Here is an 8,120-nt window from a genome sequence, read left to right as displayed (position 1 = left end):
ACATGACCGCACTCTGTAGGTATTCATTTGTCAATTTGCTTATATATTTATTATTTATGTACAGCATTGTGTGACCAAAAAAATTTTCTTGATTTGTTGAGCAAAAAATATTTTCTTTTTGTTGGCATGATGATGTATTTTCTTGCTCCAATATAAATAATGCATGTGGCAATTGTTGTGCATCATTGTTAGCAGCTTTCCCGTTACCTCCACAAGCACAATGTAGCCAATTCTGGAAAATCAGAGGGCAGCACACACAAAACCTTCAGCATGATGTATGTCTATTGGCATTGCTGATGTTGTACAACATACATTGTTTGAAAAGTCGATGCGCAATGACAAAATGTCTGGTGATGGACCACTGGAACAATGATGGGAAGTAGGTTGTTTTAGTTATCGGACGAATCTATCATGATAAATCGTAAAGTTTAATAATTTTACTTTATTTGATATAAAAAGAAAATGTTGCACATAACTTAATTACTACCACATCAGCACCAAAGCCATAAAAGGCCTTTAACAAGCACAAATGAGAACAGAATAACAGAGTAGAAAAGGGCTACATATACTACATGTAGATATGTGAAAATAAGTGAATATAAGTATGGTTTATGTAAAAAAAAATCAGTGTTGAAAATCCTGAATGTTTTATGTATGTAGGTATGTTTTAATTTGATCAATATATTCACTCAAAATTGAGCACAGTACAAGCTGAAACAGTTCGAGATTTTGCATATAAAAGTATTCCTATCTAGAACAAGTTTGTTCTCTATAGCTGCAGATGAATTGGCAATGAGGTAGAGGGCACGCCAGATGCCATCTGGCGTGACTTCCCTTCATTGCCAGTTCACCAACAGCTATGGGGAACAACCTTGATCTATGCCTATCTAGATATTGCTTGTATTAGAAAGCCTCAGGAAGCATTTTTGCTCTGCCATTTCTTACTCCCTGCAAACTCCTCTTGGAGATCCTTGATCTAAAACAAAAACAATCATAGCATGTGTATTTACATCTCCTTGAACTTGTAATGTACTGTGAATGCAGTATTCAAGTGGCATTATTTGCGACAATTTTTGACTTTGACAAGAATACTATTTGTTAATTTAATGAAGTAGATTGGAAAGTTACATTGGACATTGTGATTAGCTGGAAGGTAATTTGGCGATCTCAAAGAACCGGACAAATCTGCTTTTGCTAGTTCCTGACTTTATTACTGTTTTTACAGTAGTTTTATTTCACAATTATTTCCTGACTTCATATATCTTCTCCAATCCTACATTGCTCAACTGACTTAGCCCATAGAGTTGACTTGTAAAAGACAACAGCGAAATTAGTCCAAGTACTCAGTCTATGAATCGGATGGTGTTGTGGCACCTTGTTATCAATCTCTCAAAGAGTTGATAACAACTCCAGAGATGCTCCCAAATCCTGATTAGAGATTTGCACATTACATCAAATCACCAATCATGAGATTGGCATTAAAGCACCATGAAAATGGATTACCCAGTTTGTAAATTAAATCAAATTAAAACCATCAATTACATAGTGGATGATGGTTTTAATTTCATTTTATTTGAAAGCTGAGCAGTCACCCTTCTAAGTGATTTGATTTGGAGCAAAACGCATGCCAGCGATTTGATATGCTTTACAAATCTGGAATCAAAGACTTGGGAGCATCGCTGCACAACTTTCTCCAATTCAGACACTGAGCACTTACACTAAAGTGACACAAAAGCATCATGCAACAGGGTTCTAATTTTAAAACTGAGTTACTAAATATTACCACTCACCGGACTGTTAGGTATGAAAGTAACATCAGGTGTCTGAGTTACATCTATAATGCTGTCGTTTGTGGCGTTTCGTAGATGCTCCCCACATCTATGGAAGCTCACATAGCCTCTGCTCTTACTCCTACCCATCCTGAGCAAGCACTGCGTTTCCTCCTTATCTTGAGCTATAAATCAGAATGCTCGAGGCATTGAACGTTTGGCTGGGTGTGAACAGGCAACTTAACAAATATCGCAGTTGGCAGCAAATAATTTGTTTCTGAAACCTAATCCTGCCTACACAAGGGGTTCTTCTGCATTATCCTACTATAACTTCACGTTTTTCTAGCTACTAATCTAGGGCTATAAATGGCTTGAAGATTCGCCTACCAATGAAATTCCACATTTAACCATAATTAATATTGCACGATTTGCCTAAAATTTTATTGCTGGTTATGTGAGTGAGTACCTCCGTGTTACTATCAGATGTATTGTCTTGAGGATGCGGTCTCTTTGTTGGATTCTGTGACTAAAAATATAAACAATACGTAAATTATGTATATCGACACCATGTGACAACATATATGAATTTATGCACATGTATAGCATATTTATATTTGTGGGCACAATCTAACTAAATTTAAATTGGCAAAAGAGTCCAAACAAAGGCCTTGTTGCCAGAGCTACAAAATAAGCTTTCATTCTATCTTGCTTTTAATGATTGTTTTTGCAAATTTTAGGTGTGAAATATTCAATGTAAAATAAAATATTACGTCCAAGTTTAACCAAAGGTGTGAACTGCGATATAATACTATCTGGCGCATGTGTGAGGCCTCACGATGAGAAATTCTCAAGAAAAATGAGACAGATTGCCGTAAACTTCACTGGCTATTGGGTCAAGGATATGGTATCTGAGCATTCCAATCAAGTCTGTGTTTCTTTGCAATTCTACCAAATTTCTATGAGAGTGTAGATGAATAAAAGAAGAGAAAATGTTTTTGAACTTTGATGTACTGTGAGACCGAAAGCAAAGTATCGAATACAGCTTAGACATGTCGCAACCCTCACAGTAGTGTAGACTTAGATTTACTGCATTCTCTGATTTTGGCTTACAAGAATATAAATGTGCACGCATGCTTTTGTTACAAGATAGCTATTTCAGAAATAAAACAATTTAAAATCCATAAAAGTAATAAATATTATTCATCATCTCTATGTAAAATCCATACTATACTATCTGTGCATTTGCAAAGACATGGAAGGATAGCCCTGTCTAAATATATTGGACATACAATGACCGAGTTTTGCTGTCCAAAAATATCCCTTATAATAGGCTGAGTAAAATATTCTTGGTGTACCGGTAACTTACCCTCCGCTGTTCTTTGTACTTTTCCTTCTGGGTTTGCTGTCTTTCAGGGCCGTACATGCAGCCATACTCTTTTTCTTCGCCATACATACATCAATAGCTTTGACTGTCATGGATGACGTTCTTACCTCTCCAAATATCTTCACCTTGCTAAATTAGAGCAGATAAAATTTTAAAATTAAGAAACATGGTACAGATTTTTTAGATTCATTAGCTGAAGACGTCGTAGGTTTTTAGCCTTACTTGATTGCTAACACTCAATTGGGAACTAACTGCTGCATGTATATGATGCTTGATACATTTATTGCTTGCTTGATTGTAGTTATTAATATATACAATGATTTTTAATGTCATCTCAATTGCATGCCAATGCTTGTACACTGAAGTCCATGTATATCTTCTAATCAAGGCTGCACTATAAGCTTGATCGTAATCCACTGCATGTCTGTATATACCCGAATATCCACTTCGTCAAATTAAGCTTAAAAGTTGAGTGTCTATAGAGAGTAATCCTTTATTGCTGAGACTTAGATGGTGTGTATCCAGTGTGAGTTGCTAGTGAACTGATGAAAATTGTGTCAACTCTGCTTCAAGTAGGGCCTGTGACGTCATAGATCACATGGTACAAAAATAAACCAAAAAGGGCTCCATCAAACTGCAGCATAAAAACATATAAGCTACTATTGACATGTACTTCTATTGCACAACAACCAAGCATAGGCCTACATTTTACAATCAAGGTTACACTTCAACATCAATATTACACTAAAATATCCGAGGTATAAAATGTTCATTTTTAACGCAAGATCACAAATTAGGCAGTGAAGAAAAAGTGCTTTAAGGATATGAGATTACCTTCAAAAAGTCTTTCATGCTTGTTGAATATGCCGTCCTCATGGTTTGTGTAAAACTTGTTGCCATATTCGATTTCATGGGCTTTGATAGCTTGCTCAGACTCGTCTAACAATGAGGCAAGAAGGAGCGGCATAATGCTTAAATGCACTGCAATTAAAAATATATATTTGGTAGGCCCTCAGGCTCCTCGTAGAAGTTGACTGTCGTCAGCGATCATGTCATTCAGCTATCGAGGCTTCGATAACCTACCGACATGATTGCCGGCTACAGGCACGGGAGGCCTGTAGGTAGGTCTATATAGAAGATGAAATGATGAATACAAAAAGTCAGTTATGAATACATGATGACCCACTGAGGTCTTGAAGCAATATGAATATGCAGTGCATTTCAATTAATTTTTTAAGACAAATTGCAAGCAGAAAGCGACTCTGACTACTGAGGACTACTGATCACAGGCAGGCTGTCTAGTCCAAAAATATAACTGCCCTGCATTGCAGAAGACTACAAAAACTTGCTTTACCTTGCCTCCTCTCCTACACTTTTTGTGAACCAAACAGATGAGATACAGCCTAGGCCTGGCGGTGCTACTGACAGCGCACCATTGTAGTAACAAGTTCAAATAAAATTTGAGATACACAATTAAATGGTTGTTCCTTAGGTAGCTACATACTGTCGTTGCTTCAAAATGTCCTACAGTTGAGACTTGGTAGTAATATAAAGTTAGTTGTTAAAAAAGTGTGTGCTTGCAGCAAATACAGTAAAGATAAAAAACTGATGTCTTCTGTTGCCTTCATTTTTACAATCAATGCCTAACGAGATGCTAATACTAATATTTACAATGAATTAAAATAGAATCATTTTAGGCTCTCAGAATGGTAACAAAGTGGACAACCGTTTTAATATGCATTTTCTTTGTTCAGAACATAATCGTAACTTTTCAATATTTTATGTAATACCGCTTTACAAAAGTGTATTCATATTAAAAAAATATATAACTATTTTTCAAATATAAACGAATACAGAATAACTAATGGTGTATTTTTGAGAAGATTTTTTCCGTTTTGTGAGCGTGTTACCATTTATTCTTAACAAGAAAAAACTACGATAAACAGCTATGTAAATACTCTATGTTATTTTGCTAAAAGAACTCATATTTGTAATTAAAAATTTGCTTGGAAAAGATGCTTACGTGATATTTTGTTAAACGAATAGATAACTACTCGATTTATCAACAACTAAACGTTTGCAGTGGTTCGACTAACTTTAAAGCTTTTGTATTTCCGGATTAAGCTCCGCCCCTACAAAACGACCCAGAAACTGACCAGGTTTTGAGCCACTGCAATTATACCTGACCCCTTCCAATAAATAATTGTTTTGATAGACTTTAACGCATAGCGTAATATCCTTACACTCATGCAAACAATCGTCCATACATGTAGTTATTTTCACCGTAAACATAAGTAATCGTGGCAGCTTATAGGCTATTAGCCAATAACGTACGAATATCAATGATATATCGATATACGCACCGGCACCTTACGCCTAGAATAGCTTAATGCTAGGGTCATGACCAATGGATTGGTCGCTGAAGCGCGCATTTCGTTTGCAATTGTTGTTTACAACCGAAAAGTACCACCATAGTACAGGAAAAAGCAGGTAATCTGCGACTATGTCTTTATTTCCATCACATTGACTGTAGAGTAACCATGTTTCTACAAAGCTCAAATAAAAAACACTTAGCCTACATAACTGATTTATGCAACTCTTGCTTAAAAACCCATGGGTGGATATGGAGAATTTACGTTATGTATAACTAAAAACTAACACAAATCCACACACGACATCAGTGTTGAATGTGCTTTGTCATTTTAATCTATTTTGACTATATTATTCAGTTTACACACTTTTGCTTAGCTTGTGGGAACTGAATTGATCATTACTGGTTCAAGTACTAGAGAAGGTTGTTGTATGGAAATACTGTGAAAACAAGATACCGATAGGGAATGTAGCCAGACCACAGGATAAGCATATAATACGTACAAGCAGCAAGACGCCAAAGGACATTAAAAGATTCGATAATTAGAAAATGTCAATTGAAAATTATGAACTTCAGAATTGGAAGAAATCAATCATAGAAATTGCGTCAACACCAGATGGAGAACATGCCAAAGAGAGTCTTTTTTTGACAGTTAAGGCTCCTAGCTGTAAGAGACTGAAGTACAGGGCAGAAAAACATATAAACTTAATATAATTGAAGCTAAAATAAATTGACAGATGTTATTTGTTGCTGATCTGGTGTATGCTGACTGCTACAATGTTTCAACAGTCCTAATTCTGGCTGCCTCCTGTTATATTGTTGATATCCCTCTCCTTGTGCTTGACACTCTGTAGAGTTGCTGACTTCGTTGAATACCTGTTAGTATTTGTTGTAGCCAGTTACTCTCTTTTATATTAAGTGGTGTTGATAAATAATATCCATTATTTAGTTGTAATTTTATGTTTTCATTCCTAAGCTCTTCATTACAATGGCCAGAGAATTCCCAATTCAATTGATGTCCCATACATTCACATCGCATCAGCTGTGATGGTTGGACAAATCCCATACTTGATATTTCCGGCAGCATAGCAATTGCTCTAGGTTTTCATATTTGCTGATTGGTCATATATCGTTTTAAACCCTGACACATATTAGCCGTCAGGTGAAGCCAGACCCTAGCTTAAAAATTCATGCCGAATCCGTCCTAATAATCTGCCATTTATTGGTTGCTTTGTGCGTAGCCCTCGGTCTTTATCAGTTTTTCCCAGCAGTGATCCTCATCTCAGTTCAATAACATTGGTTACACGCCTCTGTGTCATGTTTTTGGTTTTTCCACTGAGTACATTTTGTGTGGCGGTCTCTTAATGCAGTGTCTCGTCGCGGCTAGTTAGTAGCTAGTCTTATTGTGCGACAGTTATTGGATGGCTTTCCATCGTTTGGCAAATTTGTCCCAGTTTGAGGAATGTCAATTATCCCTCGATCAGTTGTGATCTAGTCACCCCGGGGTTCATAATCGTATTCTCGTAGGTTTCTATAGTTATATACTCGTGCAATGGTCACCATGGTGCTGGAGTTGAATCATTTAATCTTAACAGTATTTAGCTGGATTGCATACTGGCTTGTTTGTCCTTTCATGTAAGTTGCCTATAATCATTCGGAATCCGTATATTCATAGTCACTTTTAAATATCTAGCCTTGTATATGCCATAGCATCAAGCTGTAAAGTACATGTATATATGTATATGTAAAGTTATTAGAAGGTCATTCGGGAAATATATTGTGGTTGCTGTATCATTGCGATAGTCAACTGTATTGAATATAATTATATATATATATATTTGCTTATTAATTCATGTAAGTTGCTTATAATTATTCGGAATCCGTATATTCATAGTCGTTTATCTAGCTGTATATATGCCATAAGATCAAGCTGTAAAGTACATGTATATATGTATATGTAAATTTACATAATTTACATTAAGTTAGTAGAAGGTCATTCAGGAAATATATTGTGGTTGCTGTATCATTGCGATAGTCAACTGTATTGAGTATAATTATTTATATATTTGCTTATTATTTCATGTAAGTTGCTTATAATTATTAAGGATCCAAACATTCTTTTTGTAGGTTTTATGTTATCAAGTTTTTTGATTGTTTTATGTTTTGATATATATATTCATGTTAAGCTGGGCGCTGTAAGCTATTTTTATTCGTACTCTCTCTCATCATCATAAATATAATTTGTCATCCGCTTTTGTTGTACGATCTCGTAGCTCATATCTTCTATTCACTCTATATAGTGGTCATTCTCTCACTTTCCAGAATCAGTGTTTTTCTCTATATCTGGTATCTCCTTTGCGTTAGTTCTGTACGATGTACGAGGGTGAAACATTTTCATGTACAAGTTTTAATCGCTTTACTGAAACTCAGCTTGGTTTTGCAAAGGGCTTGATACACGGTACTATGTTTGCTGTGACATCTGTTCGATACAAAGTATGAAACAGGCTCAGGTACTGACTTGAAAGGGCTCGGCTACAATTTTTGCCAATCTCAAGTCTGAATAGGTAGCATCTACCTCCTATTTTGAAAGATATGT

General features: G+C 35.8%; 1 long non-coding RNA gene across 2 annotated transcripts; it reads right to left on the bottom strand.

Moving 5' to 3' along the window:
* Positions 1–422: 422 nt before the first annotated feature.
* Positions 423–5,250, bottom strand: LOC137396268 (uncharacterized). 2 transcript variants are annotated; one of them, XR_010978513.1, is made up of 6 exons: positions 5,177–5,250; positions 3,988–4,134; positions 3,136–3,282; positions 2,236–2,295; positions 1,791–1,954; positions 423–976 (listed from the first exon to the last, which is right to left on the bottom strand). It is a non-coding gene; the product is annotated as an uncharacterized lncRNA (long non-coding RNA). The 2 variants fall into 2 exon arrangements; XR_010978514.1 differs by having other exon boundaries at positions 3,988–4,092; positions 5,177–5,219.
* Between the last annotated feature and the right edge of the window lie 2,870 nt (positions 5,251–8,120).

Source organism: Watersipora subatra, chromosome 5 (assembly GCF_963576615.1).
Source record: "Watersipora subatra chromosome 5, tzWatSuba1.1, whole genome shotgun sequence".
Classification (NCBI taxonomy): Eukaryota; Metazoa; Bryozoa; class Gymnolaemata; order Cheilostomatida; family Watersiporidae; genus Watersipora; species Watersipora subatra.
This window is presented reverse-complemented; position numbering and strand designations above follow the sequence as displayed.